The 15,554-nt window shown below is 37.2% G+C and overlaps 1 protein-coding gene and 1 long non-coding RNA gene across 20 annotated transcripts in view; one reads left to right on the top strand and one right to left on the bottom strand.

Moving 5' to 3' along the window:
* Positions 1-15,554, bottom strand: part of LOC113683640 (uncharacterized) — a 60,924-nt gene that overhangs the window by 21,350 nt on the left and 24,020 nt on the right. For 6 of the 18 annotated variants that reach the window (XR_016180147.1, XR_016180144.1, XR_016180151.1 and 3 more), the window contains 3 exons: positions 12,695-12,794; positions 10,422-10,489; positions 3,671-4,638 (listed from right to left, as the gene is read on the bottom strand). The gene's annotated coding sequence lies outside the window, so the exon portion shown is untranslated. Of the gene's footprint in view, positions 1-3,670; positions 4,639-10,421; positions 10,490-11,466; positions 11,575-12,694; positions 12,795-15,554 lie in introns of those variants that run through there. The other 12 variants (XR_016180148.1, XR_016180146.1, XR_016180161.1 and 9 more) reach the window with 4 other exon arrangements.
* LOC149038460 (uncharacterized) lies at positions 8,245-15,200 on the top strand. 2 transcript variants are annotated; one of them, XR_016180168.1, is made up of 6 exons: positions 8,245-10,474; positions 10,781-10,806; positions 12,724-12,787; positions 13,523-13,551; positions 14,500-14,536; positions 15,090-15,200. It is a non-coding gene; the product is annotated as an uncharacterized LOC149038460 (long non-coding RNA). The 2 variants fall into 2 exon arrangements; XR_016180167.1 differs by lacking the exon at positions 15,090-15,200 and having other exon boundaries at positions 14,500-14,701.

Raw genomic sequence — 15,554 nt, 5'->3', positions numbered from 1 at the left:
AGGCGTTCGCGCAGACTTCAGGCTCGACACGACACTCAGATCGCATTTATTACGACCAAAGGACACTGTCAATCCGGTTAGACAGGACAGCATGGTTTTCAGAATTCCCTGTGAATGCGGCAAAATCTACATCGGTGAAACGGGAAGACCAATTCAAGTATGTGAGCAACTCAAAAGAATGGAATGACCGTGACGTGCTTTGATAATAAGGAGTACGATTACACAGCAAATTGGATCATCTCAATTTTTGGCAAAAACAGATTTATATATGTGGGAATGGGCTTGTAATTCGTATTTTCAAACTCAAGGAACTGTAGATATAAGTTAACAGTTGGAAACGCTCAGGAAAGTCGACAACGGGGATCCAGAGACAACTTGGCTCCAACGTTAAGTCAAGAATTTACACATTGATTTTATCACTCTCGTAGGAGAAAATTTCAAAGGACATAAATCATTCTAAAATTTAACCCAGCCATCTATTGACCTTTCTCACTTGGCAGACAAGTTTGAGCCTCCAGGAATAAAAGTTAAGCTTTGTTCCTTTACATCTAACATCTTACATCTTACATCTAAGACTTTTTATGTAAACACAATTCTTTCTGTTGGTGAGGACTCCTTCAATTGTTCACTTACGTGAGTGAACGTGTACAAAGAAAACTTTTGACCCTTAGACTTCATGGAGTCTTTAAAGCGGGCTCTACAAAAGATGGTTATCAAGCATGCCTTTCTAGAAGGTGAAGTTTGTTGGAGCGCAAAGCGTTGTTTTTGATTGGTATTGTTGTAATCTAGATTTCAACTTGTTTTAATTTATGCTCAGTCGAAAAGCAGACTTATCATAGACGTTGTTTCACAAGTTAACAGTATTACCAAAGTGACTTTCACTTCATATTATTGATAAGTGGAATAGGACGACGATAGGATAACTTAGACCTAGTAGCATGTGGCTTATGGTAATCTTAGGATATCAAATTCTTAGGTCCATTCACGAGGTCGCACGTACTTAACTTCGCTGTATAACTCACCTTATAACTAGCAGCTCGTGTTTCAGAAAGACACAGTGTTCAGTTTAACCGAATTGATTAAAAGGATCTATTTAAGGATCTTCTTGATTTTTGTGGTTTAACAGTTCCGTCGGGAGCTAAGAGAAAAGAATACTGGTCACGTTATAAACTCTCTTCGCAAAGGCAGACATTCATATAAAATGATGAAAAGTACCGGAATTGGAAGGAACATAATAAGATGTGTCGTGGTAAGCTGTTCTGATATGTGTACTACGCATATGTATCTTATGTACATCATATGTACATAAGATATAAATGGACTTTTACTTGTTATCTATACCTCAACCACCCACCACTTCTACTATTTAACTCCTTACGAGTAGAACAGAGACAAGAGAGTGATAGTGTAAAAGGTAAGAGTGATTAAGGCACGGTTTGCTTACCATGAATATGCGCCATACCTTCGTTGCATACAATGATAATCGATGAACAAGATCGATTCTGAACTTCGAACGCTTTGAACTTTCGTGTCAGCTTTCGCTTTACGGTGGGAAGCAAGAAGATGAGAAGAAAGCTGTGTATTTGCAGCGAGATCTCGAGAAAGGCTGTAATGATTTGTAAGGTTCTGTCGTTAGGGTGCTGGTGCCCTCCGTCGTGTAAGGTTCTGTCGTTAGGGTGCTGGTGCCCTCCGTCGCCCTGTAAACAACAAAGAATCAGCCATTGCACAGGCTACACAAGACTCTTCGATGTTAATTTTACAACTAAGGTAACACATAGTAGAACGTACCTTCAGTCAAACAAGATCGCCGAAAAGTCAATTTTAAACTTCGGTTTCACTTCGCCATTGCGTCCTTCAAAGGACAGAACTGTTGTCATGGATGGTGACGCTCTCGCCACAAGCAGTCAACTCAACCATGACACTTCACTTCAGTTCTTTGATATCTTACAATAGAGTTGTTTAGCAACACGCTTGGAAATTTTGACCTCAAACTCTTTCAAACTCTTTCAAACTCTTTCAAACTCTTTCGGCCGCGCAGGGTCTGGGCCCATGTACACAAACAAATCAAAATGGCGTCCCAAAGTGAGCCTGACCAAGAAGAACTTTTTAATGGGATCAAAGGAGCATTAAAGCGGCAGAAATCGAAATTCGAACGCCAGATTTCAAATGTTCACAAGTTGAAAGATCTAGATGAGACATTTAACGCACTAGAGAAACTGGCCGAAGCTGTTGTGAAAGGAAAATATGGTCCCCTTCGCTATCGACACGAGCATGAAATCAGTCATGTATATCCAATGTTGGAACGAACAATGATAAGAGCTAAGAATGGAATTAATACACGCCTTACTCCACGGATGAGTAAAATCCATCCTTGGGTGATCTGTTTCGATGTTCCGATGCCGCAGGAAGTGTTCAGTCTATTAAACAAAGGGATCGTAAATCGCACAAGTTATGGTGTAGATGTTTCGGAGAAACCCGGTTCAGTGACAATAACATTCACAAATATGAGAAGACTGTGTGCTTTGTTCAATAAATTTGAGGACTGCGAAGCATTTACAAAGGAGCTAGGAGCTGGAAAAGGGGTGGTAAAACTTATTGTTGACGACAGGAAGAATGGAATTATGAGATACAAGTTTAAAGAGGAAATTTTACAATTTAATTTCCATTACGGGTACTGGAATGCATTTGGCATCATTCAGCATTGAAACAGGAGCAGTTTGTTTTTCCAGTATTGATTGGATGCAGTGGTACATTCTTAAATTGTAATCGAGTCGAGACAACAACATATATGTAATAGATGTTATATTTATGATTTTATACACTTCTAACACAATTGTGGGTACATTAATTGTCTTATATGTTATTGTTGCAATGCCCTCAGTGGAATTAAAATATAGAAAAGGGGAACAGTCTCTGGCAGACCCCTAACAATAAAAATTATTCTCTTAAGGAAACTATTAAGCAGATTTACTAACAACACTGTACATTTAGAATATTCGTTACATTTAGAATATTTTTGACATTTATTATAGTTATAATTACATTTATATTCTTAATTAATTTAAATTTAAATCTGTATTTGTAATTGTATTGTGTTTAGCTGAAAAACCCTTTCTAGGGAGCATCAATAAAAGTATGTATGTATGTATGTATGTATGTATGTATGTGTGTGTGTGTGTGTGTGTGTGTGTGTGTGTGTGTGTGTGTGTATATACATATATATATATATATATATATATATATAGACATACATATATTTAACAAATAGATTCCAAGTTGCCGTGCGTCTGTTCAGTAATAGATCATAGAGGACGTCAAAATGTGATAAGAACAAAAAAGTGGCACACGAGGCACAGCCAAGTGTGTCACTGATGTTCCTACCACATTTTGACGTCCTCTGTGATCTATTACTGAACAGACACACAGCAACTTGGAATCTATTTGTTTTATATAATAAAGAATTAAAAAAGTTTTAATGATGACGTCATCATAAGTGAGAACCAATCAGAATGCGTGCATAACTGAGCTTCTTATATAAATGTATATATATACATATATATTAAATTAAAAGTGGAAAATTTTTCTTGGAATCTTCTTTTTGGTTGTCCAGTGTGCGCCTTTCTTTCAAGTGAGGTACGTCATGTTTAGGGCGAGATAAATTTTTCAACTCTTTTCTCGCATTTTCATTTTATTAAGTAAGTACAAACATACACTTAAACTAGTTCCTACTATTACATACGTAAGTCGTATAATTAGTCATTCTGATGGGTGGAAGTCCATTATTAATGAAAAATTTACCTCAGGCCTGAAGTTTCTCTTCTGCAGTGTATTTAATTGCATTATATCGTTCAGTATTATACTTCATATTGACCAATCCCTTAAATAAATCAATATTCTGGTTGACACTTCATTACGGCTAGTCCAGATGTCTCATTTGGCAATAATTAACTTGTAATTTGAATCTTACTTCATCCAATTTACCTACTAAAATATCTTACAGAGTGAGTTTGACAATTTCACTAGAAACCCCGAACCAAATTATTTTAAAAGCTTTCCAAAACTGATTAGTATAGGAACAATCATGAAAAAGGTGATGAACCGTTTCGGAACTATCAGAGGATCTTTGTATCTTTTTTAGAGATAGTTCCGAAGCGGTTCATTACCTTTTTCTTGGTTGTTAGACAAAGATCATCTGAGAGGTAATCTGTTTAGACTAAACGAGAATTCATGAAAATTTGTTGGAAGTAGGATGTAGCAGGTTAGTGTCATTACATTGACCAATGAAAAAATGAGACGCAGTTGGAGAAAAGGAAAGGAAGAGAAAAAGCACTCATTTTTGTAAACCTAACCCAAGTTAATGATTTTGAAGGCTCAATAGTGATGAATTTATCTCAAGGTGTTCGGAAACCAATGGAAATAAAAAATTGATGATAAAATAGCTTTAAGATAAACGTAGGAAAAAATGTTCTGGTATTTAATTAAATTATCTTATTAATGGCTCTTGTATGTTTTGTACTACTTTCCTAAGAAATAATACCTGCCCAAATTGCCACTTTGAATTGAGGGCAGTACGAAAATTATTCACATGCATTTGATCACTCTGGACCTCTACTCTTCCTTCTGCTCTTGAGGTGTTAACTGAAAGAAGAAACAAAAACCAAAAGCAGCACAGTGAAAAGGTTCATTCATTTTTCCTCAATTCAAATTACACAAAAGTTAAAAAAAAAAATTCCCTCATATACATCATAACACTTCCTTTGCTAATTTGAGACCAGCTCTCTCGCAGATCAGAGACTGTCAATGTGATTATTACCGGTTGTCATGCAATATTTCATCGGGCACGCGATCGTGTTAACGATCAAAACAAAATTAAATTCAAGGTTGTTATATGCAGGTTTCCACTGTATTTTAAAACTGTCCGTGTAGGCGAAAATCATCGAAAATGACACGATTTATTTGAAACCTAGAGACTGGCTCATTAGTCGAAAAATTCTTCGAGATCTGGAACTCTTCGCAAAGGGTTCGAATAAGGAGATTTGAAAGACCTTTAAACCGTTTGACGGTTAACGTCGAGCAGCTCTATTGATGGTTGACCGCTGAGCGCGCCACTTTTCTTTGAGGTAAGCAGCTATATGGTTGACATTCGCTTATGATGATTCACGTAAAATCTCGAGGTTCATAGTATACTTAGGCAAGTAAGGAGAAAGAGGAATCAACCCATTAACCTCTTAGAGTGACTACCAGCTAGTTTCTCCTTACAATATCACCCCTGAATCCCACATTAACGTCACGAGAATAAAGGAAATGATCACCAACAAAAGAAGCTTTAGGTTGTTAGACAGCTTTTCCTTGTTAGGATCTTAGGAAATGTATTGGGAATAGTATGGAGAATATTCATTTTGATGTGAGGGTGTAAAGGGTTAAGAAGAAAGCGACGCAAGACGAGGACTTTTGTCACGAAAGTACATTATCCGCTCCCACTTCAAACCATACAAACTCTCTTATAAAAACGTAACAACTTGCTTAATGACTGCCCAACAGAGGTTGCCGACTTATAGATTTACGCCAAATGTTTATTCAGTCGCCACTGCGCTCCAAACGGTCGCAGCCTGGAGTGCTGACTTCATGAATAACAACGCTCTAAGTTGCAACCAATTTCTCATCATGACGACTTGCAAAAGATTTGGCAACTACATTTGCAACCCAAGACACTAATTTGGCGACCCGACTATGTTGGGCGGTCATGAAGTTTCTTGAAACTTCTTTATAACTTAGTTTTTACGTTCTGACGTCAAAGGAGACAATCGTTTACATGAAATATTATTTATATTTCGTCGTGTTGCTCACAAAACTTTGCAGCTTTCCTCTAAGTTGCGTATTACAAGTTCGTACGTTAAAATTGTACAAAGTAACTATTTCTTCCGACCAAAATGTCATTTCCGGCGACAATTTTGGTGATTTAGCTCAGTGAATAGCGACTTTGAGAAGAAGTGGAACTTGGAGTCCAAGAGAGTAACGCATTTCTTTACCGTTACTCTAAACACAGGTATAATAGCTGGCTAATTTAAACACCACGCACACCTTATTAAAAATAAGCACCCAATGGGTACACGAGTCTACCGTGCTCTTTGTTTTTTACACTGGGCCTCAAATATCCTCTAAAGAGGCTCAAATATCCTGTTACAAGGCACATTTCTCCATATGTGGATTTTCTCAAGCGCCGCATTTAGTTAAAAAGGTCTTTTAAACTCAACGCAAACCCATGAGGATTCATTTTGCAAAGCTTAAGGTGATATGGCTGGAAGCAATTAGGGGGTGATGTGACTCATGAAACCAGCGGTGCAGCCATGACATGTTACCACTTCATCCAAAACTGCTACTAAAAACCGGAAAAAGCTACCAGAACTAGGCATAGCGCTTAGTAAAAAGGTTAATGAATGCTGTGATAAAAGTTACGATTGTGCAACTAAAAATGAAAATTACCACTACCCTGATGAAATTGAGCTCGACTATCAGAGAAGCAAATGAATAAAGGGGGTAAGTTTCGATAGAAACTGTGGTGCTGCGTTGGTGGGAGAGTATAACAGGGTAATTTAGTATTATCAACTGAGTTGATAACGCAAATTTACCACCGTAAAGAGTTGAAAGGCTAACGTTTCGCGAGCTAGCCCTTCGTCAGAGCGATTGGAGGAATTGTGGATTGTGTATGGGTTTATAGTCACAAAATGAAGCTACGCTATTGGTGGGGATACGCTATTGGTGGTGATTTCTGAATCGGAAAGTGGTAAAATTTTTCTGGAATGGTAAATACAGTTTTGAGGCTTTCAGGCGACGAGTCGCTGGTAATTTGAGAACCGATAAGTTGGTCGAGGTTTTGGGCCTTATTTGGTGCAAATGGTTAAAAAGTTTAGAATTGACATCCTGAATTTTGGCACGAATAGACTGTACTAGAACGGCTGGACAGATTTTGGAAAGCGGCAACGTAGAATTTGTTCGTTGAGTTCGTAACGTTTTTGACACAGCTCTGATTGTGATTCTCATAATATTACTTGAAAAAGAATTTTGAGCGCACTGAATTTGGTGACGATATTGATTAGAATGAGAAAAAGATGCATAAATATTAGAGCGGAAACTCTAAGGGATCTTAAGGGTTAGAAAAGCATCCACTTGCAAACGATGTAAACAAACGTGAAAATAAAACTGGCTGTGGGCCACTGATAGAGTCAGAAAAGGAATTAACGTAATATATAATGGCAATTTACACCTTAAAATCAATGCAACGTGTGCTTGGCGCAATGGATTGTGCTTCCCCCTATAAGCGAAAGGCTGAGGGGTCGACTCCGGGTGGGAGCAAATTATTAAATTTTTTTTTTCTTTTCCCTATTTTTTTTTAATGCATTCTTCAAAAACATAAGTTTTCCTCTTTTCATCCGGAATATCACCTTTTTCGAAGCAAATTACCGACGCAAAGCGTTTGTTTTTCCTTTTCCGCTTCTGAAAAACGAGGTGGTTTTAATCATTCCATAATACAGTTCATCGATATCGTAATTTCTTAGTGATCGAGCATTCAGATTCCGGATCAACAAGGTTTAGAAACAAAGCCTAAAAATACTGAAATGTCAGACGGCTTGTCGCACTCCAAAGTATATTTATCCGAGCGCCTCGTGTGCGCAAAATTTGTTTAAACCGTTGTTGAGACCTCATGCACGCAGTCTTAATTTCAATCGATTTTTCATCCTCCAATAAAAACTTTCTGGCCTCAGCTCTTGGCTGTCGGTTAAATACACGTCAGTTCGCAGCAGACTGTTAAAATTTCCCATGCAAGAATTCAAACTGAACATGCGAAAGCCTTAGACGCTAGCGGACTTACCATAAAGTTAACAGGAGTGGAAAGAAGAAGAGGAAAGAAGTGACTGAGTGATGGTTGCAAGGAGTAAATTTTAGGTCAAAACAACAACTCCGAAATTTGCCTACAGCCATTTTCCCACACAAGTTACTACAACAAAGTTTGCATATGAGGCCGCTACGAATGATGACAATGTTCACGGACGGACTAACGGCCACGACAAGAAGGAATTAGCTTACGTGTAGCCGTACCCTACCCTCCTCCCTCCCAGGTAAAACGGATGCTAATCGCGTTCTGTGAGGTCACCTTTTACATGAAAATATGTGACTTTTTTTTGGTTTACCCTTATCGTCGATTACTTCGTCAATTCGGTTGGCTAGAATTGGTAATTTATTTTCATACTAACGAACAAGATGGTGAACAAAATGCTCTCATGCTCAACTTTTCAGACAACAGCGATCTACGACGAGGTTTTAAGGCAAGTTTGCGCGACTTTTGGGATAAAGACATTTCAAGAAGAACAGCAGAAAGCCATAGATAAGTTTTTCGAAGGTAACGATGTCTCCGTTTCGTTGCCAACTGGCTGTGAAAAATCTTTAATATCAAGTAAGCGCCAGTGATCGATCGCCTCTCTTCTCTAGAAGAAACCAGTCACTACACTTACTGTGCCACCCGTTAAAGCTTTCACAGAAGACCAGGAGCACATCATAATTTCCTTGGGCCGAGAGGATTGTCGGCCTTCAACTTTCGGTCTCTTTGCGAACGGTGCTGCGAAGCTATTAAATTAAACTGAGCTAGTTACTTCTTGGAGCGACTGCTGCGACTGAGAAAAGAGTCGATCCTTCTTCACCCTAACAGCGTAACTATTTCTTAAAGAAATCTGCAACAGCCTTGAGATTCTACAGCAAATGGTCCAACCTTTTTCGACGACCGTGGCACTGTTTACAAATGAAAACAGACACCGCGTGGACGTTGAAATCTAGTTTCGCACGCGCGATACTAATCGAACATCGTCCTCTTCTTACTCCAAACCAAAAATCGCTCATAATCTTTTCCTATATCCTTAAAACCAAGTATATATTTGAACTCAGACGCTGAATTGCAAGTTCACCCGAAAAATGGAAAATGAATTCACTTCAAAGTTGTTGTTAATCTCAATAACCTTCACGCTAACACCTGCCAGTTCGCAAAAAAACTTCCTAAGTAACATTATTTTGCATAAATTAGAGTGACGTCACGGAACACGACTGGCTTCCGTTTCATCTTGGGGGAGGGTGCGGCTACACGTAGACTAAAATAAAACTTAGTCAGGAAATGTAATCTTAAACGTCACGTGATCAACGATTTCCGAAGCAAACATAACGGTCAGCCTTCAGGTGTTATGCTGAAGACAAAATCGAAGAGGGAAAAGTAACCGGCCTCCAACAACCTTAATTCCGCTTTCCTCTAAGCTGGCCTCCGGAAAGATAGAAATCGTCCATCACCATGGCGGGGAAATTGAAAACAGTACCTTCATGAAACAAACGTCGCTAGTGAGTACTTAAGATTGCAATCTGAAAAATAATGAGACTACTTTTTGCGCACTTTTACCTTAGATGATCGGACGGAATCCTCTCATTTTAGTGCTGCTGTGTTTTGCTACAAACGAATAATCGAGAATGCGCGCCCGGGAAGGCAAAATAGGATTTCCGTTTTCCTTTGGTGGGTTGGAGAGGTTTGTGTTCGAATTTTAGATATCAGTGTAGAGTACGATTGATGAATATGTGAGTCTATTGCAGATTCAAGTAGGCTTATGATTACTGATATAAGCTAACTGAGCAGTATGCTAAATTGCATTGATTTCTATCGTCCAGGTACTCTAACCAGCCTCTGAAACCCGCTAGGATGGCTGTGATCAATTCAATCACAGATTCCTGTAACCCACCAGGCCGACCAAAGACGGTGACCTTGTAAGAAACGACTAGCAAAAAGTCAAAGAAACACGGTTTAGGTTGCTAGGACCAACGTTCTAGCAGCACATCGCTTAGCGTGCCATAAAACATAGCGTGAGTCACGCAAGTCACGCAATGCAATCCTGAGAGTTGGGGCTAATATGGGTGCATAGTTGCACCAATCGCAGTGCGACTCGTATGCGCGTGCGAGGCAAAAGGCTCTTTCATCCGGGTCGTTTTCAACATTTCCTTGATTGAGGAAGACGTCGATCATACTTCAAGCAAATAGGTGAGTTCCCCGTGAGGAATTGGCACTTCACCAATCGTCATTCTCTAAGGTGCGTTCGGTTCTATACCATCGGACTCAGTTTTCATCTTACAGATATTGATAGAGCAAACAACCACACAATGCACACGTAAAGTACAGTTTTAAAGCAGTAGATAAAGTCGCACCCTAATAACATATTCATTGTTAGGAAAACTCAATTAAAGTTAATAGAGTAATCCAGTATTGTCAACTGGTCACCATAAAGAGTTTAAAAGCTAAATGATTCGAGCGTTTGCTCTTCATCAGCATCTTAACCTCTAATCTCCATCTCACCCTAACCCTAACAAATTGCCTTTACAAAAAAGATTAGACTCACCAACTCGTCTTCTTTTTCAGCTTAAGTCTCGAAACATGGATCAAAGGGAAATGGTGAGTAATTAGTAACTGCAAAAGCAACCAAAGCATATTTAGGCACACAATAAAAAAGTACAGCTATTAAACAATAAGCTCCCGCCTGTTGTATACCACGTAACTAATTATATACCCCCGTTTGCCACACGATATAAAAATACCTGTCCCTAGGGTTTTGAACATTGTTACATTCGCCAGTAAATCGATTCTAGAGTGTACTTAGAAGCCTGAGAAAATGAAATGTTTTGATTTTCAATATGTAAAGAGCAATTGTGCTAACGAGTCTTCGCAAATTGGACCAATTTTGTCTTCAATTAATTTCAGCAAACTCAAGGCCGATTGCGAAATCCGTAAGTAAATATCCTTTACTTTATTTCCCATTTACACGAACAGAAGTGTTAACTCCCAATCCACTTGCTTACTCAAATATATACGCAAAGAAGCAAAGATTGAGTTTTACGTTCACGAATACTCTAGAGAGTTACTGCACCACCTAATATGAAATGATCATCTTTAGTGCAGTTGACCCTCTTGCTTTAAATAATTGAAATTGCTGATAAATCGACAGCATACGAAAAGGTTATTCAAGACAACAAATGTCGAGTAATTCTGTCCCAACGTCTGAGCAAGTCACATTAACAACAACACAGGATTTTAAAACTGCTTAACAGTACTCTCACTAACTCGCCGATATTTACATGTATTTAACACTCTTAAAAGCACTAGATTCCTCAAAGCAATACATAATTGTCTATACATTTCAATTTTTACCCATTTCTTATAAAATATTAATGACTGAAATTTGCTTTGTACTCAAACATCAACTCTTAGTTAATATTCATTTGTGTTCCCATCATTGTCATACAGTCAAACCTGTATTAAGCAGCACAGTATTAGGCAGTCACCCTCTATTAAGTTGTGGGTTGTTAAAGTCCCCAGTTTGTTTCCCATCAGTCATGGTAATTTTCACCTCTATTGAGTGGTCAAATCTATGAAGTGGTCATGGTCACCTTTGAGTGAGTCCCAACAGCCTGTTTGTTTTGTTTATCACCTGTATTGTCTTCCACCTTCAACCCCTAAGACTGACCAGCATCTAATTTCTCCTTACAATATCACCCCTGAATCAAACATTAAGGTAATGAGAATAGGGAAATGATCATCAACTGAACAGTCAATTAAAGCAGAACCATTTAAATAAAACTAAGGATTATCTTTCAGGTAAAATTCAATTCATGTTTTTCTCTCAAAAGCTTTTTTTTAGTATTTTTGAGCAAGTGTTTGTATAAGTAATCACATGCTTTTTCTGATGCAATTTGGAATAAATGAGCACATTTTTTCAAAGACCACAGATTGCACTCATACATAAAAAAGTTCAAAGTCTGGCTAAACAGTTCAAGGAATCAGAATGCCTGGTTTGTTACTTCATTGCACTGAATTAACCCTCTTCTGCATTGAATTACCTGAAAACTGCATTTATCTTAACCAATCAGAACTGAGTAATTTCTTCATGTATATCATTGGTACATTAAGTGGTCAATTATAGCATTTTTATTAATCATTTTTTTTATCACCCCTCTTCTGTGGAAACTGTATTTAGCAGTCAACCTGACCCATTCCCCAAGGGTGACAGCTTAACCCTTAAACTCCCAGATCAAATTGGTAATTCTCCTTTCTGTCAACCATACAATTCTTATCATGTTAGTTCAGAGAATTTAGTATTGAATCAACTAATTATCCCCAAATTGATATATTTCTTAATTCTCATCACCTATCTGGTTGACATTGTTGTGATAGTGTAAGGAGAAATTCTGTCTTGGTCACTCATGGGAGTTAAAGGGTTAAAACAGGTTTGACTGCATTACAAAAATTTAAAATCAAGTAGAGGGCAGGGAGGGAGGTCTACACTTGAATTTTTTCCTAGTATGAAGATTTCTCATTCATGGAGCAGCCTATTTGAGGATTCATGGCAATCATCCATGCTTTTTCAAAAGTTTTTTCATTCAACACAGATTATCACCAAATATAATTATACACCTTTTATTGCTGTTGTAGAATTCCATTTTAAACAAATTTCAGGCATCCCACATTTTTAGTAAACACTTGCATTTGTATGTTAAATATGTCCTGGCTTAGTATAACTTAACTGTAACTACATGTATAAGGAAGCTAATGGTGTAAAATTATCAATCTGATAGTTTTAATTTCTAAAATTATAATTTACATGGCAATTGTACTTACTGTGTCCTCCATGACCTACATTCTTCTAGGCCTCTAAGGGATGAGTTGGTCTGGTGGATCACATCTCATGATCCAATTTTCAGTTTAGAAGAGGTAAACACTAAAAAATAATGGTAAACTGACTTAAAATATGTCCTACCCCTTCACTCCCAAGATCTCATTAATGGTTTCTTTTTACTGTTTGCTTTACAGTTCTTATGATGTTGATTCAGAGAATTCAGTTTTGAATCAATTTATGATCCCCCAATTATAGTTTTTTTTAATTCTCATTAGTTTTCTGCTTAACCCTTTAACTCTCAAGATCTGATTGTTAATTCTCCCCACTAGCTGCAACACATTTCCTTGTAAATTAGTTATGAGAACTTGGTGCCAGATCAAGATAGCAGCTTCTACCTGATAAGTTTGAATATTCTCATTACCTGTTTGCTGAGTAAGGTATAGATATTGTAGGGAGAAGTTTTATGTTGATCACTTCTGAGAGTTAAAGGGTTACTATTGTATTGATGTTGCAAGGAGAAATTCTATCACTAAAAGGAAGGGATAATTACATGTACTTGTCACAGAGGCTTTGTAATTATCTAACTGAGTGAATCAAGCAAAACCCTCATCCTTAGCATCCTGGCAGAGGAACTACAAACTTACTTTGATATCAAACAGAATATTACTTTTGACTTTGTATAGTCTTTCAAGTGAAAAGGGAATACATTAACCACATTGAACAAAGGAAAAAGTTAGTAATTTCACAAGACCATAGGCACTTGGGTATTGATAACTAAGATTTTGATCAAGTGCATAGATTTAAATTCATGTTTCATTCTTCATTAACAGGAAACAACCAAAGGTGAAGATAAATTAAGGTAATGTAAGGGTGGAAATGATGAAAAAATTTAACTACATTTCATATTGTATGCTGGATGTACATCCCAGCTGAACTGTGCAGGAACTAATTTATAATTCTTCAGAGAAAAACAATTGACTTTCTAACTGCCTTGCATAGACCCAAATTGTATTGAGGTAACCGATGTGTATGGAACTGATTTTGACTTCAAAAATTTCAAGTGCTTGTGTTCATTCATAAGCCATGATCTCTTCACAAGGATACCTATAACAGTGGTGGTTGAAATCCAAGAAGCAGAATATTTTGCCCCCCCCCCCCCCAAAAAAAAAAACAACAACAACAACAACAACAACAACACTTCAGAAGTCATATATGGTGACATGTCATAATTGGCTATTCACTCTTTGGCAGGATAAAGAATTCAGTTTGAAATATGTTTTTGTAAATAACTCACATGACTTTCGATATTTCACAAAACTTTTTTTTAGAAACTGGAGCTAACATAGAAATGTTTAGCTTCATATAAAAAAAAGGTGGTCCTTGAAGGTATGCCATATCCTTAACCCTTTAACCCCCAAGAGTGACAAGCATCTAATTTCTCCTAACAATATCTCCACTGAATCACACATTAATGTCATGAGAATAAAGGAAATGACCACCAACCAAAGAAGCTCTTGATTGTTAAACAAATTCTCTTTATCAGCGCCTTAGTAAATATACAGAGAACAGTATGGAGAATATGAATACTGATGTTAGGGTGGAAAGGATTAAGGGATCTAGTTTTAAATGATTTATATGACGCAAGAAGGGATGGTATAAATTTGTCAGGGTCTATGAGCCACATGGACTGTCTGATAGTCTTCCAATTTCCTTTGTACCCTGAGAAATGCCCCTTAACTCTCTTATCTACATCAAGTCATTAACTAGTTAGGCATTAACCCACTAATCCTAATTTTTTTTATCTCAGGAAAATGATAGCTATCTGGCTATCAAAAAAAACCAAGGTAAGATATGTTTATGATACTAATTAATATCATTATTCATACATGTAGTTCGGACATGGGATGCCTAAATAAATATTGCTTTTTAAGCTCACATGGCTAATTTATTCAACTTTCAATGTAAAACAAAACTGGAGATTCTTCCCTCATTACAGAGTAACCCTGTTTCTATTCCTACAAAAGAGCAACCCAAGCAACATGGCACACTCTTTCCCCTTACCATTCCCCATTACACTGACCACTCATCCTTAGAATAGACCTGCTTAGCCTTTAACTTCCTGAAGTGATTAACATGTAAGTTCTAGCTTTAATATCTGTATACCACCCAGCAAACAGGTAATGAGAATACTCAAACTTATCAGTTAAAAGTTTGTATCTTGATCTAACACCCAATTCTTCCAACTAAATAACAAGGAGAAGAAGTGTAGCAGTTAGAGGGGAGACTTGAAAATCATATCTTGAAAAATAAAGGGTTAACATGCCGGATCCTGTCAAATACATGTATTGAAGTTGGTGTCACAAAACAATAAATTCTTTGCTTCTTTTACCAAAATAGGTGATCCCACCTCTACTTTAAAAGCACAGACCAAGATTTTGTTTTCCCTCATTCTTATCAATAATATTGTTGTAAGCTTGCTTAACATTAATAAAAAAATTAACCATCCTACTCAGTTGCATTCTGATGCAGTGTGATTATGTATTTGCTTACTTTGCAGAAGTAATCTATCATCACAATATATTTCCTGGTGCAACCCAAAGCTTTTAAGTGGATAAACATTAAGAAACACAAATGTTTGCAAAGATGATGAAACATCATCACCAGTTCACACACATAACAAGGTTTCAGTAACCAAAAAAGAGAAAACAAATGATCAGTAACAATCTTAGTAAAAAATTACAAGGAAAAAAAAAAAAAGGAAAAGGAAGAAACCTAGGATACAAAAAAAATTATTTTACAACTACAGTAAGTGTGTGTATATCAACATAGTCACAGCTAAATCCCCAAAACCGAATTCAATAG

Source organism: Pocillopora damicornis, chromosome 10 (assembly GCF_964200805.1).
Source record: "Pocillopora damicornis chromosome 10, jaPocDami1.2, whole genome shotgun sequence".
Taxonomy (NCBI): domain Eukaryota; kingdom Metazoa; phylum Cnidaria; class Anthozoa; order Scleractinia; family Pocilloporidae; genus Pocillopora; species Pocillopora damicornis.
Note: the sequence above shows the minus strand (reverse complement) of the source record. Positions and strands in the feature narration are given on the sequence as shown.